We start from the raw sequence: 22,265 nt of genomic DNA, 5'->3' as shown, positions 1-22,265 counted from the left end.
GAACCAAAAATTTTCTTTAAATACACATCTTTATTCAAAAGTCAAATTTATCTTTTACTAACTAAGCATAAAAAGTAAAGTTCCTGAACTGTGGATGAATAGACAGTTAGAATGAACAAACAAAGATGCTGGAAGAACTCAGTGTGTCAGACAGTATCACTGGAGAGAGATGGGCAATTGATGCTTAGGATTGAGTCCTATTTCCAGGTAAAGTTAACATAGCTTTTACTATAATTATTAAGCATTAAAATATGAAGAACTTTGGAGTATAATATACACTTACGACTGTGTGGTTAAGCACAACTCCAATGCCATATTCCAAGTTTGCTGACATTGCCATTGTAGGCAAGACCAAGGAGCTGATTATTGACTTCAGGAGACAGAAACCAGAGGTCCATGAAGCAGACCACATTGGAGGATCAGAGGTGGAATGGGTCAGCCACTTCAAATTCCTCAGTGTTATTATTTCGGAGGACCCAGCATGTAAGTGCAATTATGAATAAAGCATGGCTGCACATCTACTTCCTTAGGAGTTTGCGCAGATTTGGCATTACGTAGATCTAAAGCTTCTACGAACTTCTAAAGATGTGTTGTGGAGAGTATATTGACTGGCTGCATCACAGCGGTAAAACCCTCCCCACCATACGGCACATCAAAACGGAGCCTCAGGACTTACACCACCAGGTTTAGAAACAATTATTACCCTTCAACCATCAGGCTCTTGTAAGAAAGGGGATAATTCCACTCAACTTCACCTCCCCTATCATTGAAATGTTCCCACAATCTATGGACTCACTTTCAAAGACTCTTCATCTCATGTTCTTGATATTTATTGCTTAGAACCATAGAAAAGAACACTACAGCACAGTACAGGCCCTTCAGCCCTCCATGTTGTGCCGACCCAAATAATCCTTAAAAAAAAGTACTAAACCCACACTACCCCATAACCCTCCATTTTTCTTTCATCCATGTGCCTGTCCAAGAGGCTCTTAAATACCCCTAATGTTTTAGCCTCCACCACCATCCCTGGCAAGTCATTCCAGGCACTCACAACCCTCTGTGTAAAAAAAACTTACCCCTGATGTCTCCCCTAAACTTCCCTCCCTTAATTTTGTACATTTTATTAACTTCTATCAGGCTGTCCCTCCAGTGCTCCAGAGAAAATAATCCAAGTTTGTCAAAACTCTCATTATAGCTCATAGCCTCTAATTCAGGTAACATCTTCATGATCTTTGGCACCCTCCCCAAAGTCTACACACCCAATCTGTAATGAAACAACAGAACCAGAAGCAATTCTCCAAATGTCACCTAACCAAAGTTTTATATAGCTGTAACATGACTTCCTGACTTTTGTACTCAGCATCCTAACCAATGAAGTCAAGTATAACATAAACTTTCATTACCACCCTATCTACTTACAGAACATAGAACATTACACCATAGTACGCGATCTTGGAGCCAGCAAGTTGTGCCATACTTTTAACCAACTGTAAGATGAATCTAACCCTTTCCTCTTCCACAACCCTCCAGTTTTCTATCATCCATGTGCCTATTTAAGAGTTTCTTAAATGCCCTTAATGTATCTGCCTCTATCACCACTCTTGGCAGCGTGTTCCACACACCCGCCACTCTCTGTGTAAAGAACTTATCCTTTACATTCCCCCGATACTTTCCTCCAATTACCTTAAAATTATGCCCCTTGTATGAGCCATTTCTATCCTGGGAAAAGGCCTTTATCTATGCCTCTTATCTCATACACATCTAGTAGTGCAATCACTCAAGTTCAGTATGATGTTCTCCAAAGGGATCGTCTATAGTGGGTCTCCAGGTGGCTAATTTACTTATTATTATTTCTTTCTTTTCATATTTGTACTGTTTGTTGTATTTTTCACGCTGGTTGAACACTGGTGCAATCTTTCATTGATTCACTTTTGGGTTGTATATGATAACACATATGTACATTGATTATAAATTTACTTTGAAATTTTAATATTTCTGATTACTGTGTATTTGTTATGAGTTTTAAAAAAATTGAACATGAATACCTGTGGAGTAATGAAACTGAATTTCCAAAACCAAACTTTGAATTTTTTCTAACTGGTTTGAACACAAACTCCAAAACAACTTGCATTTGAAGACTACGTAGTTATATTGCAGTGAAGCATCCTAAAGAGCTTTACAGAAATATTAGGTTATATAACACAGTTTTAAGGTAGATATTAAGTTTGCAGACATGTAGACCTATATAAGTGTAAATTGTTATAACTGTTGCTATTGATATAAGATAGAGTCATAGTGCACTACAGCACAGAAACAGGCCTTTCAGCCCATCGAGTTTGTACTGAGCTGTTATTATGCTTAATCCCATCAACTATCCACTGGACAATAGCTTGCCATCCATATACTTAATCAAACTTATTTTAAATGTTGTCATCGAACCCACATTCATCACTTCTACTGGCAACTCATTCTACATTAGCACCACCCCCTGAGTGAACAAGTACCCCCTGAGGTTCCCCTTGTGATTTTATCAGCTCTATCAAATCTTTCCTCATTCTCCTATGCCCCATGAAATAAAGTCCTAACATGTTCAACCTTTCCCCATAACTCACCATCCCTATACATTTTCTCAGTACTCTTACAATCTTAATGATGTCTTTCTAAGCAGGTGAGCAGAACTGCACACAGTACTCCAGATTTAGCCTCACCAACATCTTAAGCAACTTCAATGGAACATGCCAGTACTCAGTACTCTGATCTATGAAAGCCAGAAGTTCTCTTTATGGCCCTATCTACCAGTGATGCTGGTTCCTTGAGGTTGTTATAGCTGATGGTGGTAATGGGGACAAGCTCCCACTACCTATTAAAAGCTTCCACTGGTGTGTGCCTCAAGTAGCCTCTGACAACCAAGTCCAGCTCCTGCCCTTCATGTGTGGCTTAGCTACTAACCCTGCCGGAACCATTTCCGCTGACAAGAGAAGGGGCAATGGTAAGTTACTGGCGCCTTAAAGCCCATTGCTTCAGGCAGATGGAACTCGTCAGCCGTGGTTGACAGCTCACCTAGGCGAAGGAAAACTCTGATCTCAAACCTCCGCTGCCTTGTGGCTATATGTGTTCATGGGGAAGGCTTCGGGAGTAAACTCTGAGGGAAAACTCCAGAGCTGGAGTCCTTAAGGCAGTCCTACATTCAGCCCAATGCTGATTGGCAGCTCCTGCAATGCTTCTTGTACCAAACTGTATCGGTCTCTGCCATTCCTTTGTGTTCATCAAATGCATGGAGAGAGTGAGATTGCTACATGAACAACAGTTTGCCCAGGCTTGTGTATCCAGACAGCTAGACCTTCAAGGAACTGATTTTTAAATCAGGAACTGTGTGAAACATGGAACCTCTCAAAATCTGTTGTCCTCCAACCACATTTTCTCATCATCATCCATTTAGATTGCAAAATAATATTGTGCCCACTTAGCTTATTGCAAATCTATTGCTAAGCACAAAGGATATGCGTTCAGATGGAGTAGGAATTTATAACTGTTGTGCCAAGTGTCTCATCCAAATAAGAATTGAATGCAGAAACTGAACAACCTGTTTGCTGCCCGTTCAGTCATACTTTGAACAAGATTTTGACTATCTGCCCTAATCTTTTATGTATTCAACTGCTGGATTCTGTTTGAAGTGTCCCACTGCAGCAACTTGGGATGTGCTACCAAAGGATCCTATAAAAATGTTCAAACTGTTCAAATACAATAGACCACAAATATTTTCTCGGGGGAAAAAGAAAGCTTTTAGGACAATGTTTTCCTTATTACTAGGGAAGATTAGAATAGATTACCACTTAATCCTCCTGCTGTATGATCTACAGAAAGCATACAGATAATGTGATGGAAGAATTATCACAGTTTCAATCCATGGGCTCTTACAAGAAGGTTATAAATCTTTTTGCATAAAAATAATCAGGTAAATTCAAATGAGCGAAATTAAAAATCACTCCAAAACTATGAATCACGTCATCTGATTTTAGTCCAAATCATCTCTCTCCTCAGCCACAAATGATACATTGGCATGGCATGTTCACTAACATCTACCTGACCCTTGTCAGCCATCTGCAGCCAACGTCCTCTTCTTTTCCTACCTCCCGATGGATATATCAATGCTGTCTGTACTGATTCCCAAAAATCCTTATTATCTGACCCAATTTCAAACTCTGCTACTGACAACATAACCAAGTCATATAAATAGATAGATAGATAGATAGATAGATACTTTATTCATCCCCATGGGGAAATTCAACTTTTTTTCCAATGTCCCATACACTTGTTGTAGCAAAACTAATTACATACAATACTTAACTCAGTAAAAAATATGATATGCATCTAAATCACTATCTCAAAAAGCATTAATAATAGCTTTTAAAAAGTTCTTAAGTCCTGGCGGTAGAATTGTAAAGCCACACTCCACACCTTTTTTTTTCTTAGAAAGGCTTTTGCTTTATCAATTCTTCCTTTTAAGAATCCTACCCCTTGTGCCTTTCATCCTTTCTGTCATGCAATGCGTTTGAGAATCTTCATATTCAGAATGTGCAATCTTTGGCTTTTGGAACACATTGGGAACTCTGCATTTGTCCATTTCTGGTGTCTGATGGTCACTGTTTCAATAGGAAAATCTGGTTCCTGGATGGTGGGAAGGGAGGAGGTGAAAGAGTAGATCTTGAACCTAGAGTCAAATAAACATTCAGCATGGAAGCAGGCCATTCAGCCCACACATCCATGCTCACCAGTGGAAACCCATCTGCACCAACCCTGTTGCCCAACACTTGGACCACGTTGGGCAGCATCTGTGAGAAGGGAAATTGTTAATCTATCAGATCCAGGAGCCTTCACCTGAACCACATGGAACATGTGGTTCTCATGCAATTGGTGCCTCCTGCAGTTACATGGGAAATAGCCATAAGTTGAGAAGTGATGCATGCGAATGGAAGAATCATGCTTCTCAATTTCTGCTAGCTCCAACAAAATGCCACTCCCTGTCACATATTCCCCCCCCCCCCCCAGCATTTTGGAGGGATGATTCTCTTCATGACTCTTCTGTTCTCATTTACAAAGGACCAATTCCCCGCCTCTGTTGAGGAATGCCCACAATATTATTTGAAACTGAAGATACTTCATAAAGTGAGTCAAAATGTTTCAGGATTTCCCTAACTCAGTTGTCCATATCCCAGTTTTCTATGGAAACCAGGAGTAAAGCATGATCCTAATGAGATTCTCAGCATTTACTCCATGGAATCTGTGAAATTCCCTGATTCCACACAGGTTTTACTTGGTAAACGATCTTCAAACTTATTCAGTGGGGAAAGAGAAAAGTTAATTATTCTTGTTCAAATATTTGATTTTAAATTTCTTTTATTTTTTTAATAACTTATTTTAAAATCATTTTTGGACTAAGAAGACAGCCAGTAAAGATGGTTCTCATGTTATAATCCTTCAAAATGCGTTTGTGGATGCAGCCTATTCAAACTCATCCGTGACACACTACATAAATCTAAGGCCCCAGCATTGCTCAGGATCTCACCAATCAACTTGAGGTCACACAGGCTAATAAGAATGTGCTTCTGGTAAGTCTGGGGGTAATGGTGAATGTGGGTGTGAGTTCAACATTTTGTAGTGTTAAAAGTGCCTTCTCCTGCACAATTTACAATCAGTATAGAACTGAAAGTTGACTTGAGTAGCCAGCCACTATCTTTCAACTGATTTGTACAGATACTCCATCAACTGAAAAAAAAATTAAGTAGAATATGTAGCTTCTAGGCTATAAGTTCCCACTAGCATCAAAAGGAATTTATTCACTTAACGTATCAATGTGGAACAAATGGAACCCCAGTCTTGCTTTCGCTCCCCATCACTTATTCAAAGGTAAAATCTAAATGCAGGTTATATATATGATACAAATTAGTCTCCTGGATTTAATCAGCAGAATGCAGAAATATTGCTATTCTGGCACTCCCAATTGACAATGTGGTAATTATATGGCAAAAGAGGTCACTAATTTTGCCCTGTTCCTGGACATAGATTAAGTGACCTGCAACATGATAGGTGTCCAGACATGATGTGAAACATCTGAGCAGGAGGTAAATCTTGACCTTGAACACCAACATTTCAGAAAGTCCTTATGACCTTATTCTGGGGGGGACAAATTGATTCTTAGCCAATTTGTAAGGAAATAATGAAGATTGTTGGCAACTTAATTAAACTAGACTACTGTGTTCAGTACTTTTAAGATCTGCATTCATCTCTGATGTACTGTATTGCACTTTTAGCTGTGTTTATATTGTCAGTCTTTTAACACAATATGAACTAGTTAGATGTACAAGTGATGTCCTCAAGGGGAGATTCCCAGCATAATTCCTGGAGCTGGAGTAAATAATTTGTCCTGGTGCAACCACTTTGACACTATGATCAAGAAGTCAAAGCAATTTCGACATGCCCCCGCTGACTCTTGCCAATTTGTACAGAAAGCACTTTATACAGAACCATCGAGCGTGGTATTTGAAGAGAGTTGTGAACACAGCCCAATCTATCTTTTAAACCAGCTTCCCCTCCATTAATTCTGGCCACAACTGCTGTTGTCTTAGGAAAGCAGAAAACATTATCAATGTCCACTCCCAATCCTGACATTATCTCTTCTCACTCCCTTCCATTGGACAGAAAATACAAAAGGTTGAAAGCACGCACTACCAGATTCAAGGATGGCTTCTATCTGCTGTTATAAGACTAATGAATGGACATCTTGTATGATAAAGATGAACTTGTTACTTCACAGTCTACCTTGTCATGGCCCTTGCACCTGATCTTTAATTGTAACACTATTGTATAGTCTGCATTGCTAGTGATCTATCACTTGTATCATCTCGATGCACTGATATTTTAAAATGATCTGTGTGGATGACATACAAAATGAAGTTTTTCACAGCAGGTGAGCACATGTGGAAGATTTGTAGGCTGGTAAACATTCCATCCACTGATAAACTTCATGATTCAGAGACATCTGTGCTGAAGACTTGAACATCCCTAAGAAATTCATTCTGGTTTTCAAATCTTCAGTCCTCTGCCTCGTTTCACATCCATTCAAGATATCTGCACTACTCCAATTCTGGCCTCTCAAGCATTCTCACCTTTAATTGTTTCACTACTAGGAGTTGTGCCTTCAGTTGCTGAGTTACTAAATGTTGGAATTTATTCCTTAAACCCTCTGTGTCCCTGCTTTACATTTTGCTGAAACCTACTTGTCTGACCAGATGTTTGCTCAATTGCTCGATTATTTCAGTGCGTGGAGCGACATCAATATATTCTATTTGAAATGCCTTAGTATATTTTCAGAGCGTTAAGATGCTCTGTGGGGTTGTTGAGCAGATTAAAAATAGCTTGCAGAAACAGGCTTGAAAACTGTGGTTCTGAACAATTAATCTTAAACATGTTCTTTAAGTATACACACTTTTACCATAATTGTTGGTCCCGGCTGGAATGCTACACTTCCTCTCCGTTAACCCACTAATTAAAACAGGTATCAGTTGTAGTTTTAAATCTCTGCGACTGTCACCTGCAATCTTCTATAGTTCAAATGGTAAATCTCTTTTCACCTGTGGAGTTTTATGAATGCTTGCCACCAATTCTGCCAAGAAGCAACTCTTTTTGATAATTATTTCTGGAGTTAGGGCAGTTCCATTGAATTACTGCATTAGACAGTTTCTAATTCTCCTAATTTATTTTCTGCGAACTTTCCTCCACTCGGGTGGTTTTTCTTAAGAGGTTCTGCAATCTACAACTCTATATTCAAAAAGTCAGGAAGTTAAATTAACCAGAATGATTCTTTTGCAGATAGTATAGACTCGATATGCTGAATAGCCCACCTGTGTCATAATCATACTCCCATTTATGATTATCTGACATTCATTGCATTTCATCAAATATACAATGTATTCTGAATCTTCCCTAGATGTTCTTTCATTTACTGTTAATCCAAAAACCTCTTCCTTTTATCTCTATTACTCCCTGCTCCAATTTTCTTTGTTACACTAATACATTTGCAAGGTCTTTGTTTCCTTTCCCATCCATCAAAGAGTTCTTGATAATGAGTTCTCGAAGCGATATCTGAACGGACAAAGCAGTACAAATCTCTTTTAAATTGATGCAGTAGCAATGCACTTACTTAAAGGAGGCTTTACTGCAATGTGAGCTCCTACTCAGAAAGATTTCACAAAGGAACATTGCATTGTGTCACTGCAGAAAACTGATATGGAAATTTTCACTCGACAAGGTGAATATGCCATTAATGAGAATACGTGGTTAGATACCATTTATTTAACCTTCATTCATGTGTACATGGATCTTGTTTCCTGCCTGCAACATAATGATGTACCTGTACAGAAAGATCAATAATGTGCAGGAATGACATTTTAACTGGATATTTTTAGCCAATCATCATTCTGCAAGGCAGTATGCAATAAGAGTCACTGTAAGTTTACTCTCCATAAGCATATATAAGTAATAAAATATAAGTATGTTAGGCTCAGCTTACCTAGCACATTAAGCAATTTTTGAATTTTACAGGATTTCAGAAACATGACACCCAGTTCACAAAAAAAAAGAACATTTACCCTCTGCTAATTTAATCAGTTCTACATGAGTTAAGAGATCTGCAGCCTCCATTCATGGGATTGAGCTTTTCTGGATATTTACAACAGTTTGTAATAGTAGAGAATTTGAAGTTACATTGAGGTCACATTGTAAACTTGGACTCATAAAATTTTCAGTGAATCATTGGTGAGTTATTGATTATTTCCACTTGAAGTGTTAGTCTGAGAATTTGCTGTATGGCACATGAGGTTCCAATTTATTCAGTTGTAAATGTATTAAGTGCATGACTTTATGGAATTATTGAACATTGTTAGCTCTCCCCTCCCCCAATTATATAGAGTGAGTTGTTGTTAGGTAAAGTTCTTCACTATGTACAAGTTCCAAGTTTCTACTTCAAGGTAAGGGATAAAATGCACATAAATTAAAATGTAACTTTTTTACTGCCATCTGGGAACTTAAGATATATAATAATATGCTAAAGGAAAAAAAGCAGAAAAATGGATGGTTTATTGGTTCAACCTTTGAGGCTAAAGTTTTATTGCACCATGCCATGTGGAACCTGTAGTAATACCAAAAGCTGAAATGGCAAAACACATTTAAATATACGTTCCAAAAGTAAATTGCTTCACACAAAGTCTTCAAATCACTCAATGATGAAATTTTAAAAATTATATTTCAGACTAGTTTAAATGAGATTATGCGAAATATTTCAACCACTTGTCTGAGTTTGCATATTTTTACATGTCATTACAGAGTCTTCACTGAAGCTTGGAGTTGTCCGTAAGGTAATAAAATTGTCGAACTTGTTAATTCTTGTAGGAATATGTCAAGGATTACCAGGGAATTCTACACTCTAAATAGGAGTAGATTACAGGTTGATATCTGTATGAGGAGGAATGTCACTCAGGCATGTAAGCAAACTAATTCCTGAGAGAAGGGTATTTATTGGCTACTTCAGGGGTCACCAACCTTTTTTGCACCTTGGACCGGTTTAATATTGACAGTATTCTTGCGGACCTGCCGACAGCGGGGGGGGGGGGGGGTGTTAATCATGACTGGAATATAAGTGATAAGTCAACTACAAGTCACTTTGGCTAATACACTCAATTTTGCTTCTAAAAGGGTTTATCTAAAAAAATTAGTACTAAACACACAGCACATATTTTCCTCGCATGAATATAGTGATAAGTCACTTATAAGTCAATACCATCATAACATTTTAAGTAACATTTGGATATTAAACACACAGCGCATATTTTCCTCATATGAACATATAGAATCATTGCAACACACCAATATCGCTAAATCAGTGGGAGCCCTGGGCCTGCTTCCTTGCAACAAGACGGTCCTATCGAGGGGTGATGTGAGAAAGTGATACTCGAAGGGGGTTCATTATGTCCAGTCTATTCTGCAATTTAGTTTTCGTTGCATTCATTGCAGAAAACCCCGCTTCGCAGAGATACGATGTTGGAAATGGAAGCAACGTTTTCAGTGCTTTCGTGGCTATCTCAGGATATTCAGCCTTGACTTTGATCCAGAATGCCAGCAGAGATGTTATGTCAAACATACTTTTCAGCCCATGGTCATTTGCAAGCTCGAGGTGTTGATCTTTTTCCCGTGCTGAAATGGATGATTCACCGGGGACATTCACAAATGAGTCACGGACCCATTCCTTTGCACATCTTGGGTCATTTGCGGTTGGGAAGTAACGCTCGAATTCTGTCGGGACAGTGAAGATAAGTGTCGCGCACCAGCTGTGAGGAGGACAGTGCAGCCTCAGTCTCTCCCAAAATCCCAGCTAATGTTGGGAACATGTCAAATATGCCCCTGTCCACTCGCCATTCCCACAGTTCCAGTTTGGCTTTGAAAGCAGACACTTTAACTGCCAACAGTTGTCATTCTCCCCTGAAGTGACAAATTGAGTTCACTGAGCAGGTTGAAGATGTCACACATAAGCGAGTTTTGCTATCCACTCCTTGTCACTGAAGTGTGCTGCCAGTGGTGACTTTTTTCCTGAAAGAAATCTCTGTAGCAGTTCTCTTAACTCAAAAACCCTGGCCAGGGCTCTCCCCCTTGTTGGCCACCTGACTTCAGTGTGAAAGAGAAGGCGTTTGTGCTCTGCATCCATTTCCTCACAAAGCTGCTCAAACAGAAGTGAGTTAAGGCTTTTGCTTTGATGTGATTGATAACTTCAACAACATCACTCAATACGCTGTTAAGATCAGGTGACATTTTTCGGCTAGCCAGCATTTCCCTGTGTATGACACAGTGTGTAGACTGGCATTCAGGAGCAACCTCTTTGACTCGGGTAGTGAAACCAGACAGCCGTCCAGTCATAGCTGCAGCCCCGTCTGTGCATATTCCAACACAGAATGTCCAGTCCACAGAATGACATGTAATCATTCAAGACTTGAATAGTTCTGCCCCAGTTGTGTTTGTTGGCAGCAGCAGTGCACACAACATATCCTCGTGCACATCATCTTGAAATACATATCGCACGTGCACCAGCAGTGTTTCGATGGCTTCATTGCCTCGTGAGACAGCTTGTCTCCACATATTACACACAGGGGGCTTGGAGCGTACAAGTCACTGGTCGCATTAAAGCCAAATTTTATGTATGACTCATCATATTTTCTGTTGAAGGAAGCTTTCTTTTTTTTTTGCAGTCTTGGCCTCAGCTGTCTCTGCGTTATCATCATTATTAGGCCTTTTATGTCCCCTACCACCTCTTCCAAAGAAACTCTCAAGCGACGTTTGTTTTTTACCCATTGAGTAGTTGTAGGTTAATGACTGACTGATGACCTTGCATGGGTAATGACCTCGCGTGAGTTCAAGTTCAACAGTGGGTGTGACAGGAAATGAGGAAAGGTGCAGCTGACTCATATCGTTTCCTCGCAGCCCGGTGGTTGGGGACCACTGGGCTACATGACATGATGTATGGTCCTTACTGAAGAATAGGCCAAGAGGTCTTTGAGGTACGACTGGTTAGTGCTGGCATCTTGAAGGCAGGAGTTTCCAACCATTTCCATTGAATTAAAATCACAGAATGAAACATTTTGTACTGTGGCCTTAATATCATCTGTGACAGGCATTATTTTAATTGCAAAAGCTGCAATCCTGCTTCAAAATACATCAGTTTCAACTGTAGAATGTGCCGTGTCCATTACTCTATGAATAAAGACAATCATCAATATTATGTATAAAATAAGCTTTTCAGAACTTTAGTGTGCTAAATATGGAAATGAGACAGGCCAGATTAGAAAAGTTTTATTGAAGCAATTGTTGCGTATCAGAATGGTTATATATAAGTTTTATAATAGGCCTTCCTGTACTGTGACTGGGGAGGATAGAAGATCCAGCCTCTCCTCATTTCTTATCCAATAGTGAACAATCCAGCTGCCGCACAATGACCAAACTGAAGTTTGTCCTCACTGGAAAGCCTGTTGGTGTTTAAGTGCTATATTGCAGTAAGAAGGATTGAGGAAAGTACTGGGACAAAATGAAGCAGGCTTTGGACCAAAGCTGAATCTGTTGTGGATTTACCTGTCAAGATCACGGCTTGGATGGTCTACCCATATCTTGCAAATGTCAGGTGGAGAGAAGTGTCTAAGAGTAATCAAACTCCAACTAGATTCTCCACAGACATTCTTGATTCAAAGAGTGAAGGTCTAAAGAGGCCATGGAAAATGATTGCTGCTGCTCTCTGCAGTTTTTTTGGAGTTGTCATTGTGATCCTTCTTCCACAGGGACAGAATCCAGACAGTGAAGCAATTTTTTTGGTCACTGAGAGGTGGTTAAGGAGGACCTCTGAAATTCCTGTGGCAAGCAGCATGGACTTATCTGTATTTAATGACACTGTATGTGAACCTCCTTTTGCAGAAGGTCACGAGTGTAGTATCTCTGGTGTCCTCTGACACATCCTTCTCTTGCCAAATGTGGGCATTGGGCTTATGGATTTGTGCCAAGCTTTAGAACTTCACCACAAGTCCTGTCTGCTCCCTAGGCCTCATTATTTTTAAATTGACATTTGGTCCTTTGATTTCTTTGTCATTTTGGTCTGGTGGCAAGACTGTGAAATCAGCTGTGAGACTAAGACAAATGTTGTTGGAAAGGTATAATAAACCGAGTGACTCATGGGAATTCCTGTTCTACAGCTGTTAAGAGTTCAGAAAGAGTATCTGGGATGGCATTAACAATCTCAAATTCCTTCACTGAGTGCAACCAAATCCATTCATGGATAGTGGAAGAAATCCAGCACCACCTAAACTCCCTAACTGCACCTATGATCAAGTACCTCCTGCCCCATATTCATTCTATTGTGCTCATTTCATACTGACCTCAGTAGCTACTTCAGAACTGACAGAATAGAAGTGAAAGCAGGGCATCTTCAGCAAACCACCTGACGCAGATTTAGCATTTTGTGTTGATAGGTGTGGCATTCAGGAAGAGCCAACACCCTCATATGACATCCACATACTTATTCTCCAATTCACAGATGCTGATAATTTACTGAACAAGACCTGGGGATAGAGGGGGTGGTGGAACTGAAGGCATGAGCATGGAAACACATGACATAGGAACAGAAAATCCTTGACAATAGGAAGATATCAATTTGTGTGTGTGTGTGTGTGTGTGTGTGTGTGTGTGTGTGTGTGTGTGTGTGTGTGAACACAACCCCCCCCCTTTTCTCCCACTACTCAGATTTTCCAATTTTTTTTTAAAAAGTATGTTAATCTTTGAGTTTCTAATCCTGAAAACATCATCAGTAGTATTTTCAGTTCACAGATTCTGATTATGCGACTGTGTTAATTCCAGAATTTGCTACCTTTGTTTCAGGTTTCCAGCTAAAGATAGATCCTTATCCCAGGTTAATTTATTGTTGCATATTTCAGAACTTTATGTAAAGACAGGTCAAAGATTGTCTTCAGGTGAGTTCATTGCAAATGACACTGAAGGAAAAGCTGGGAAATCCAGACTGTAGCATAAGTGTTCTGCACACCACCCCCAACCTCCTGCATCATTTTGCCCCCCATACTACATTTCTTCAAAGGCTACGAATAGATCAAAATCCCTTTTGAACTTTTCCAATGGCTGGAAGATATTTTAGTTCTGTATTCACTCTCTTGCCTTTAACTTTTGCATGCATTTAAGTTACAACTACACAACAGCTTTCCGATGCGATGATTTGTCACATATTAAAACTAGCAACAGAAAATGGATTGTAAAGTTAATATTAGTGCGACCCTCCATTGTTGAAGGTCGACCTTGGATGCTGCGTCTTTGCTATCAGCGCCATCTGTGGCTGGCGAGACCAATGCGAGAGTGACAGTCTCTGTTGCGAAGGTCGCAATCTATGAACCCATTTGTCTTCTGCTGCTCTCAAGAATTCTTCCTCATCTGACTTAAGGTGTTGTTTCAGGGTGCTTGTCCATCTGCTGCAGTTGGCTATAAGTTCCTCCCAGAACTCAATGTTGATGTCTAGTGCACTCATGCCCCGCTTGCAGATATTCTTGTAGTGCAGTTGCAGGCCACCAGTGATTCTCTTGCCTGAAGCCAGCTCACCATAGAGGATGTCTTTTGGGATGCGGCCATCTTCCACACGGTCGACATTGGTCAGCCAGTGTAGCCTCTGTTGCCCAAGCAGGGTGTACATGCTAGGGAGGTCAGCACATTGGTCAGAACATTGGCTTTGGGCACTCTATCTCTCCAGAAGATGTCCAAGATGTGACGAAAGCATCTTAAACGGAAGGTGTAGCGTCTTACCTCCTGCTTAGCATATGTTGTCCAGGTCTTGCTGCTGTACAGTAGTGTGCTGGTGACACAGGTGTTGTACACTGCCATTTTTATTTTGAATGAGAGTTTGGAATTCTTGCAGACTTGTGTGGTGAGGCATGCAAGAGCTGCTGAAGCCTTCCCAATTAACTTGTCGACTTCTGCATCCAAGGAAAGGAACTGATGAAAAACATCCATTTTTTAGTTATCAATGGCAATGACTGGTGGTGTCTCCACATCTTGTCCCAAGACACTTGTTTCTTTCAGGCTGATAGTCAAACCAAATTCCTTGCAGGCCTGCGAGAAGCAATCCACCAATCTCCGGATGTGCACTGGAGTGTGAGTTGCAACTGCTGCACCATCAGCAAACAGCATGTCTCTGATCACAGCCTCACACACTTTGGTTTGGGCCCTTAGGCAGGTGAGGTTAAAAAAGCCTGCCTTCTGATCTAGTGTGAAGGTAGATCCTCTCTGTGGCAATGCCAAATGCTTGCCTCAGGAGAAGGGAAAAGAAGATCCCGAATGTTGGGTTGAGAATGCAGCCTTCCTTTATGTCGCTGAGTATGTCAAAGGACTCCAAAGAGCTGTCGTTGTACTGCACAGCCCCTTTCATTTTGTTGTGCTCTGTGGTCATGGCGGGCAGACTACCTTAGAGAGGATCTTAAAGAGCCTGTCTCTGCTGACCAAGTCAAATGCCACTGCCCTTTCACCTATCAATAGAAGCTGTTCTGCCAGCCTCAGTAGCTAATCCACCCATGAAGGCCAGAAGCTGGACTTGGTTGTCAGAGGCTATTTGAGACATACATCTTTGACAGCATTTAATAGGTATACTTCCAGCAATGATAATCTTAAACAACTAAAGCTAATATTAAAACCTATTATAAATATTAAACTCTAGCCTATTTTCTGAAGAGCACATTATGCTGACCAGATAGCATGTCCTAAATCGCTCTCATTTTTAGTTTCACACTCAGTTTCTGAATATCATCCTACATGCATTCCTTAACGATGTAAAATAAATATCGAGAGCTACATTCAAGTATACGATTCTACTAACTTTTGAGCAAGGGACTGAATACACTGATTTAAAGAGTCGGCAAAGTCTTGATAGCCTTTTCCTATGTTGTAGCACCTCGACGATTCCATGACTTTATTCCTTTCAGTATGTGCAAGCTGATTGTTTAAACTACTGTCTTGCTATTTGGTGTACAATATATACCATCTTGGTAACCTGCTTCAAGTAGTAATTGAATTAGTTTCATTCAAAGTCTGCAATATTCAGAACTAAGTGCCACTCATTCCTGTAAAACACGTTACACCATGCATGATATTTCTGAGAAAAAGGGTAGTGGACTGGCCATCAATATCTTGGTTATTCCTTGCACAAAACATCATTTGACTAGCAGTTTAACCCACTACCTCATCCTACCACACCCAAGAGTTAAACCTTCAAACTGCTAGTTCACAGGACAATTAAATAATTTAGTGTAGTTCTATTCTCAGTAGTGGCTTACACATTAAAGGAAGTTATTATATCTTAGTTAGGGAGATAGGAGCAAAATTACCTGTTAAACCACAAGGCAAGAATTCCCCAAAGGCTGTAATTATCCAAATTATGTCCCAAATTACTATGTGCACAACATTTCCTAAAATGAGATGCATATCTTTCATTGATACTGTACGTTAAAAGGAGAATATAAAGGAAGGAGGATCCAATGTCGACAAAGATCTGCACAGAATGACTTAAAATGACAAAAATAGCAAATTATTAAAGTTTAGGATTTAATATATGCAGACATTAGGAAATAAAGTACATTAGCAGCAATAACTTCTTTACCAATGTAACATCCTGTTGGATCCAACAGGTTAATTCTTAAATTAGACTGTTCAATTATTATTTTCTTTGCAGTTTAACAATTAATTATCTGTTTGTATTTTATATAATTACTTATATACAAGTAACTGTTCATTATGCTTCCTAGTGGCCACAGTTGGCATGTGCAGTTGTTGAATGAGTTCCCTCATGGTTATATTGGTATAATGCTGGAAAACTCTGGAAGCCTCTTTGTACTGCATTATTTGGGTAAGTGCTTTCTCATTGGTTAACTCTTATCTACATATTTGAATGGAATTTTTTCCTTATTTATGACTATGAAATAGCTGACTACAAAGCAGCACCATCTTAGTTCATTTGTCTCTCTTTGCTTAGCAGATCTATATCACTGTTTTTATTTCAATTTTTCTTTGCTTAATAAAACAATCAATTAATTTTACAATTAATCAACACTTAATAGAACAATCCTGAAAAGCTCTGTGCCTTTTTCCTGACTTCTGAAAGAACTTTGGCATAAAATATCTGAATCCAACCATCGACAGTAATATAAGCATTAATGCAAATGAAGTCATTTAAACTGAGAGAAACACTGGTCAGCCTTACAGTGCACTGAAGATATGGATCTCAGTTTAATTCAAAAGGGTTATGGTTTGTTGGGATGTGGGTCCTGTACAATTTTTAATTCTTATTAAATTTCATCCCTTGTGTGCATTCTCGAGCCACAGATGTCAGAGAGATGAGAGATTTCATTCATGGCACTGGTCATACGATACTGATGCAAAAGGCAAAACTCAGATTACCAGATTCTGTAGTTCCATTAGTTCTCATTTCTAATTTTTTTTCAATATTTAGAGTAATAAAGGAAGCAGATAATTAAAGTAAAATTGATCTCTGTTTAAAATAATTATAAGAGGGTGTCTAAATAACTTTTCAAATAACATCTGGGACTCCAAACTGGAACACATCTGACCAGCTATATTATTGTAGAGAAAGAAAGCAAGCAAGAAGAGAAATAAAAAGAAACAACACACACTTATTAGTGACTTGTATGACCTCAGGATATCCTGAAATGCTTGCCGGTCAGTAAGAGATTATTTAAATATGGTTACTGTTTTGACAGCCGGTGTACCCACCAATAGCAACAATATAATTTTTATGTATGCTCCTCTGGGATATTTCTTTACCTAAGTGACAGACGTGCCTTTCACTGCAATAGTTATTCAATTTCTAAAATAATTTATCCTGGACATGATACAAGGTGCATTATAAATACTGATTTTCCTGTTTACCTGGAAGAAAAGAAAGCCAAAAAAGTTATGGTCTAAGTTTTATGACCAACAGTAAGGAAGTAGTGCTCATTATCGACTTGAAGGAAGATCGGCAGAAACTTCTGCTCCTCAGATATTATCCATGCCGATAACATCGTTAGAGAGCAACTAGACTTTAAATTTAGCATGTCATTCAAAAGATGATATATCTAATCTTCCAACACTCTCTTTTATTACACTAAAGTAAGAGTCGTACAATTGAAGCAAAACTAACACCAGATTTTCAGTGGGAAAGGATAGGGTCAAAAATGTACTTTTGATACTAATACTTATGTTGGACTGTACGGTTACAGTTTTTCAAAAACAATGCTAAAATATTTTCAATTGATTTATAACTTCACTTCTATTTTCTTCTTCTCCTTTTGGAAGTCTGTACAAGCCCGTTCTATGTGTAGGTTAAATAGGAGTGCATTTTTATCTTAGCTATTTCTATCAAAGCTAAACACAGTGGTGTTTCCAACATCGCTGCCTCTCTCCCAGATGAGCTAAATCTTTTTTACCCTCGATTTGATGTCGCCAACACTGAGCCCCCGAGGAGAGCCGCCAAAGTGACCTGCACCGTGGTCATCTCTGAGGCTGAAGTACGTAGGTGTTGTTTCTGACGATTGGACAGTCACAAGGCTGTGGGATCGGATGGCATCCCAGAGCGGTACAACTGGCAGCTGTGTTTACAGACATTTTTAACCTCTCCCTCTCCCAGTGTAGAGTGCCCACCTGCTTCAAAACATCCACCATTGTTCCTGTACCTAATAAGACCATGGTAACATGTCTGAACGACTGGCGTCCTGTTGCAGTCACCTCAATAATAAGCAAATGTTTTGAGAGGCTGGTCGAGGACTATATCTGCAGTATGCTATCACCAAACTGAACCCCCTACAATTCACCTACCGACACAACCGATCGACAGACGATGCAATAGCCACTGCTCTACATACCGTCCTCACACATCTGGAGAAGGATGCTAATGTGAGAATGCTGTTCTTGGACTACAGTTCAGCATTCAACACCACAATTCCCTCCAGACTTGACAAGAAGCTCAGAGACCTCGGTCTTCACCCTGCCTTGTGTAGCTGGATCCTGCACTTCCTGTCAGATTGCCAGCAGGTGGTAAGAGTGTGCTCCCTCACCTCTGCCCCTCTGACCCTCAACACAGGTGCCCCTCAGGGCTCTGTCCTAAGCCCCCTCCTTTACCTTCTGTATACCCATGACTGTGTTGCTACCCACAGCTCCAATCTGTTTAAATTCACTGACGATATTACATTGATTTACCTAATCTCAAATTATAATGAGGCAGCCTACAGACAGGAAGTCATCACCCTGACACAGTGGTGTCAAGAAAACAACCTCTCCCTCAATGTCACAAAAACAAAGGAACTGATTTCTCTATAGGAGAAATGGAGACAGGCTAACCCCTATTGATATCAATGGATCTAGTGAACAGCTTTAAGTTCCTCTGCAAACACATCACCGAGGATCTCACGTGGTCTGTACACACCGGCTGTGTGGTGAAAAAAGCACCACAGTGCCTCTTTCACCTCAGACAGTTGAAGAAGTTTGGTATGGGCCTCTAAATCCTAAGAACATTCTACAGGGGCCCAATTGAGAGCATCCTGACTGGCTGCATCACTGCCTGGTATGGTAACTATACTTCCCTCAATCGCAGAACTCTACAGAGAGTGGCACGGACAGCCCAGCCACCTGGAGATGTGAACTTCCTACTATTTACAAAGACAGGTGTGTAAAAAGGGCCCGAAGGATCACTGAGGATCTGAATCACTCCAACCACAAATAGTTCCAGCTGCTGCCATTTGGGAAATGGTACCACAGCAAAAAAGCCAGGATCAACAGGCTCTGGGACAGGTTCTTCCAGCAGACCATCAGATCGATTAATTCATGCTGATACAATAGTATTTCTATGTTATATTGACTGTCCTGTTGACATACTATTTATAACAAATCACTATAAATTGCACATTGCACATTTAGATGGAGATATAACGTAAAGATTTTTACTCCTCGTATATATGATGGATGTAAGTAATAAAGTCAATTCAATTCAGTAACGCACCTCATTTGACTGATGAAGAATTCATAAAATGGAATGGAGTGCTATGAGAAAACATAGCTCTGATTCATCATACGAGGAAATTACCTATGCAAAAATCACTCATTCAAAAATGTTGCCGTTCCAGGTAGCATTTAATTCCCTTTAAATGTAAGCAAGTTTGGGCAAACTATGGACATCAGTATCCAAGAGTCCCAGACTTGTAAAGAGATTCCGGTGGATAAAGCTGTAAACAGATCCCTTCACTGAACTCTATGCTAGGGCAGAACCAGTGTGGAACCCATGAGCCCATTCATTTCGACAGAGGTAAAAAGGGTACCAAGAAATTAAGCTACTTTAAAAAATTGTCTGATCTGCGGTAATTCTTTCATTTAAATGTGCTTATATGATTTTTCAAATCAGTTTTAAAATTATCTTATATTTCATAGCTTTTGATTTTTAATGAAAACCTTTTCAAACCTGTGACAGATAGCTGAGCTGGTTGAGCGTTTCTGTGGTCTAAGGCTTTCTCAGCAGTTTGGGAGAGGTTTATTTTTCCTTCCACATAACTCAATTGAATGCCATATAGGGTCTCGCTAACTCAGTCCAGAATACTTCTGTCCAGCAAATTTGCTCTCACAAATTTGAATCAGACAAGTAGTGGGTAATGAAGAATTTCAGCCCCAAATTGCCGGCCAGTATTTCTTTGTGCAGCTTATGTTACTTGATTTCATGGTCAGAAATCTTGCGAACTTTGTAGGGACGACAAGTCGCCACCTTTTGGTATTGATTATCACTGTTTGGATTCAGAGACTCTATATATAAGCTGAAATATGTATCGTTTGACATTCAGTGCAGGATCCTCAGTGATCACTAGGAGGTCACTGGCATTGCTGAGATCTTTTCATTTGCAAGTTAAAATGGAGGAATTCTATCATGATTAGAAATTATTGTTAGTGCTACTACTGCAAAAATGGTTTTGACTCTGACCTAGGTTGCTATATGTGTAGAGTTTGTTCTCCATGGGTGCTTTGGTTTTGTCCTATATCCCAAGGATGTTCCTGTAGATTAATTGGTCATAGTAAATTATCTCGGGGTTTCCTTGGGGTAAGAGAGAGAATGACTACACAGGGAGTGGTGGCAGATGATGGGCACATAAGAAGTTACAAGGGAATAGCCTAATCACACCCTTCCTAAAGCATGACAAGCAAAACCACACTTAATATTTCAAAGCCAGTCTAACCAAAATTTTTTATAACTATAATATGACTTTCTAGCAATGGATAGAAGTGGGAATAAAGGGACCCAGCTGTAATATAACCTCCTAGCATGAATAGAGAATTGAGGGGTGTCCTTTTAGAATGGAGATGAGGAGGAATTTCTAGAGAATGGTGAATCTGTAAATTTATTGTCGCCGGCAGCTGTGGAGGGCAAGTCTGTGTATATATTTAAGGCAGAGGTTGATAGATTCTTGATTGGTCAGGGCATGAGGGGATATGGGGAGCAGGCAGGATACTGGGGTTGAGAGGAAAATTCGATCAGCCACGATGAAATGGAGGAGCAGACTCAATATACCAAATAGCCTATTTCTGCTCCTATGGCTTGTTGTCTTATAAAGGGGCCCAACTGTAATATGACTTTCTAGCACGGATAGTCACAGACTAGGCATAAAGGAGCCCCTTGATGACTTGTAAGATTTCTTTCTGCAAGGGTCAGTGTTTGGACCACAATTTTTCATGTTATACACTCATGTTCTGGATGAAGGAACTGATGGCTTTATGGCCAAGTTTGCAGACAATACCAAGTAGGTGGAGGAATATGCAGAGTTGCAGAAGCAGTCTGCAGAAGAACTGGGAGAGACTGGGAGACTGGGTAAACAAGTGGTAAAAGGAATGCAATACAGGTAAGAGTGTGATTCTGAACTTTGATGTCGGCTATTTTCTAAAGAGAGCGAATACTCAGAAATCAGAATTGCAAAGGGTCCTGGGAATCCATGATTTCAACTTGCAGGATGAGTTAGTCATATTGAAGGCACATACACTATGAGCATTAATTTAAGAGGTCTAGAAAATAAAAAGTATAGATAGCCTGGTGATGCTTTGTAAGGCACTGGTCAGAAAAAGTATTTGGAATACTGTGGACAATTTTGGGCCCCCTATCTAAGGATAGATGTGCTAGCCCTGTAAAGATCAAGAGGAGATGAACAAGAATGATCCTAGGAATTAAAGACATAATGAATGAGGAGCATTTGATGGCTTTGGTCTTGTAGTCAATGAAGGATGAGATGTGATCTCCTTGAGACCTATCAGTTACTGAACATCCTGGATAGAGTGTACATGGAGACAATGTTTCCATTCATCAGAATGTCTAAGATTCAAGAGCACAGAACTCAGAATTAATGGACCTCCCTTTAAAACTGAAATGAAGAGGAACTTCTTCAGATGGGGGGTGGGGGAATCTGTGGAATTCATTGTCACAGAGAGCTGTGGATGCCAAATCTCTGGGTGTATTGATATATGCTTGATTGGAAAGGGTTACTGGGAGAAAATGAGAGAATGGGGTTGAAATAAATACCAGCCATGATTGAATGGGAGGGCAAACCGAACGAGGCAAATGGCCTAATTCTGCACACAGATGGTTTAAATCTGATGGCTTCCAT

At 39.9% G+C, this 22,265-nt stretch overlaps 1 protein-coding gene across 11 annotated transcripts in view; it reads right to left on the bottom strand.

The window, feature by feature from the left end:
- The window catches only part of LOC140736843 (CMP-N-acetylneuraminate-beta-1,4-galactoside alpha-2,3-sialyltransferase-like), a 542,908-nt gene that overhangs the window by 9,621 nt on the left and 511,022 nt on the right, over positions 1–22,265 (bottom strand). The window lies entirely within an intron of this gene.

This window comes from Hemitrygon akajei, chromosome 12 (genome assembly GCF_048418815.1).
Source record: "Hemitrygon akajei chromosome 12, sHemAka1.3, whole genome shotgun sequence".
NCBI classification, from domain to species: domain Eukaryota; kingdom Metazoa; phylum Chordata; class Chondrichthyes; order Myliobatiformes; family Dasyatidae; genus Hemitrygon; species Hemitrygon akajei.
This window is presented reverse-complemented; position numbering and strand designations above follow the sequence as displayed.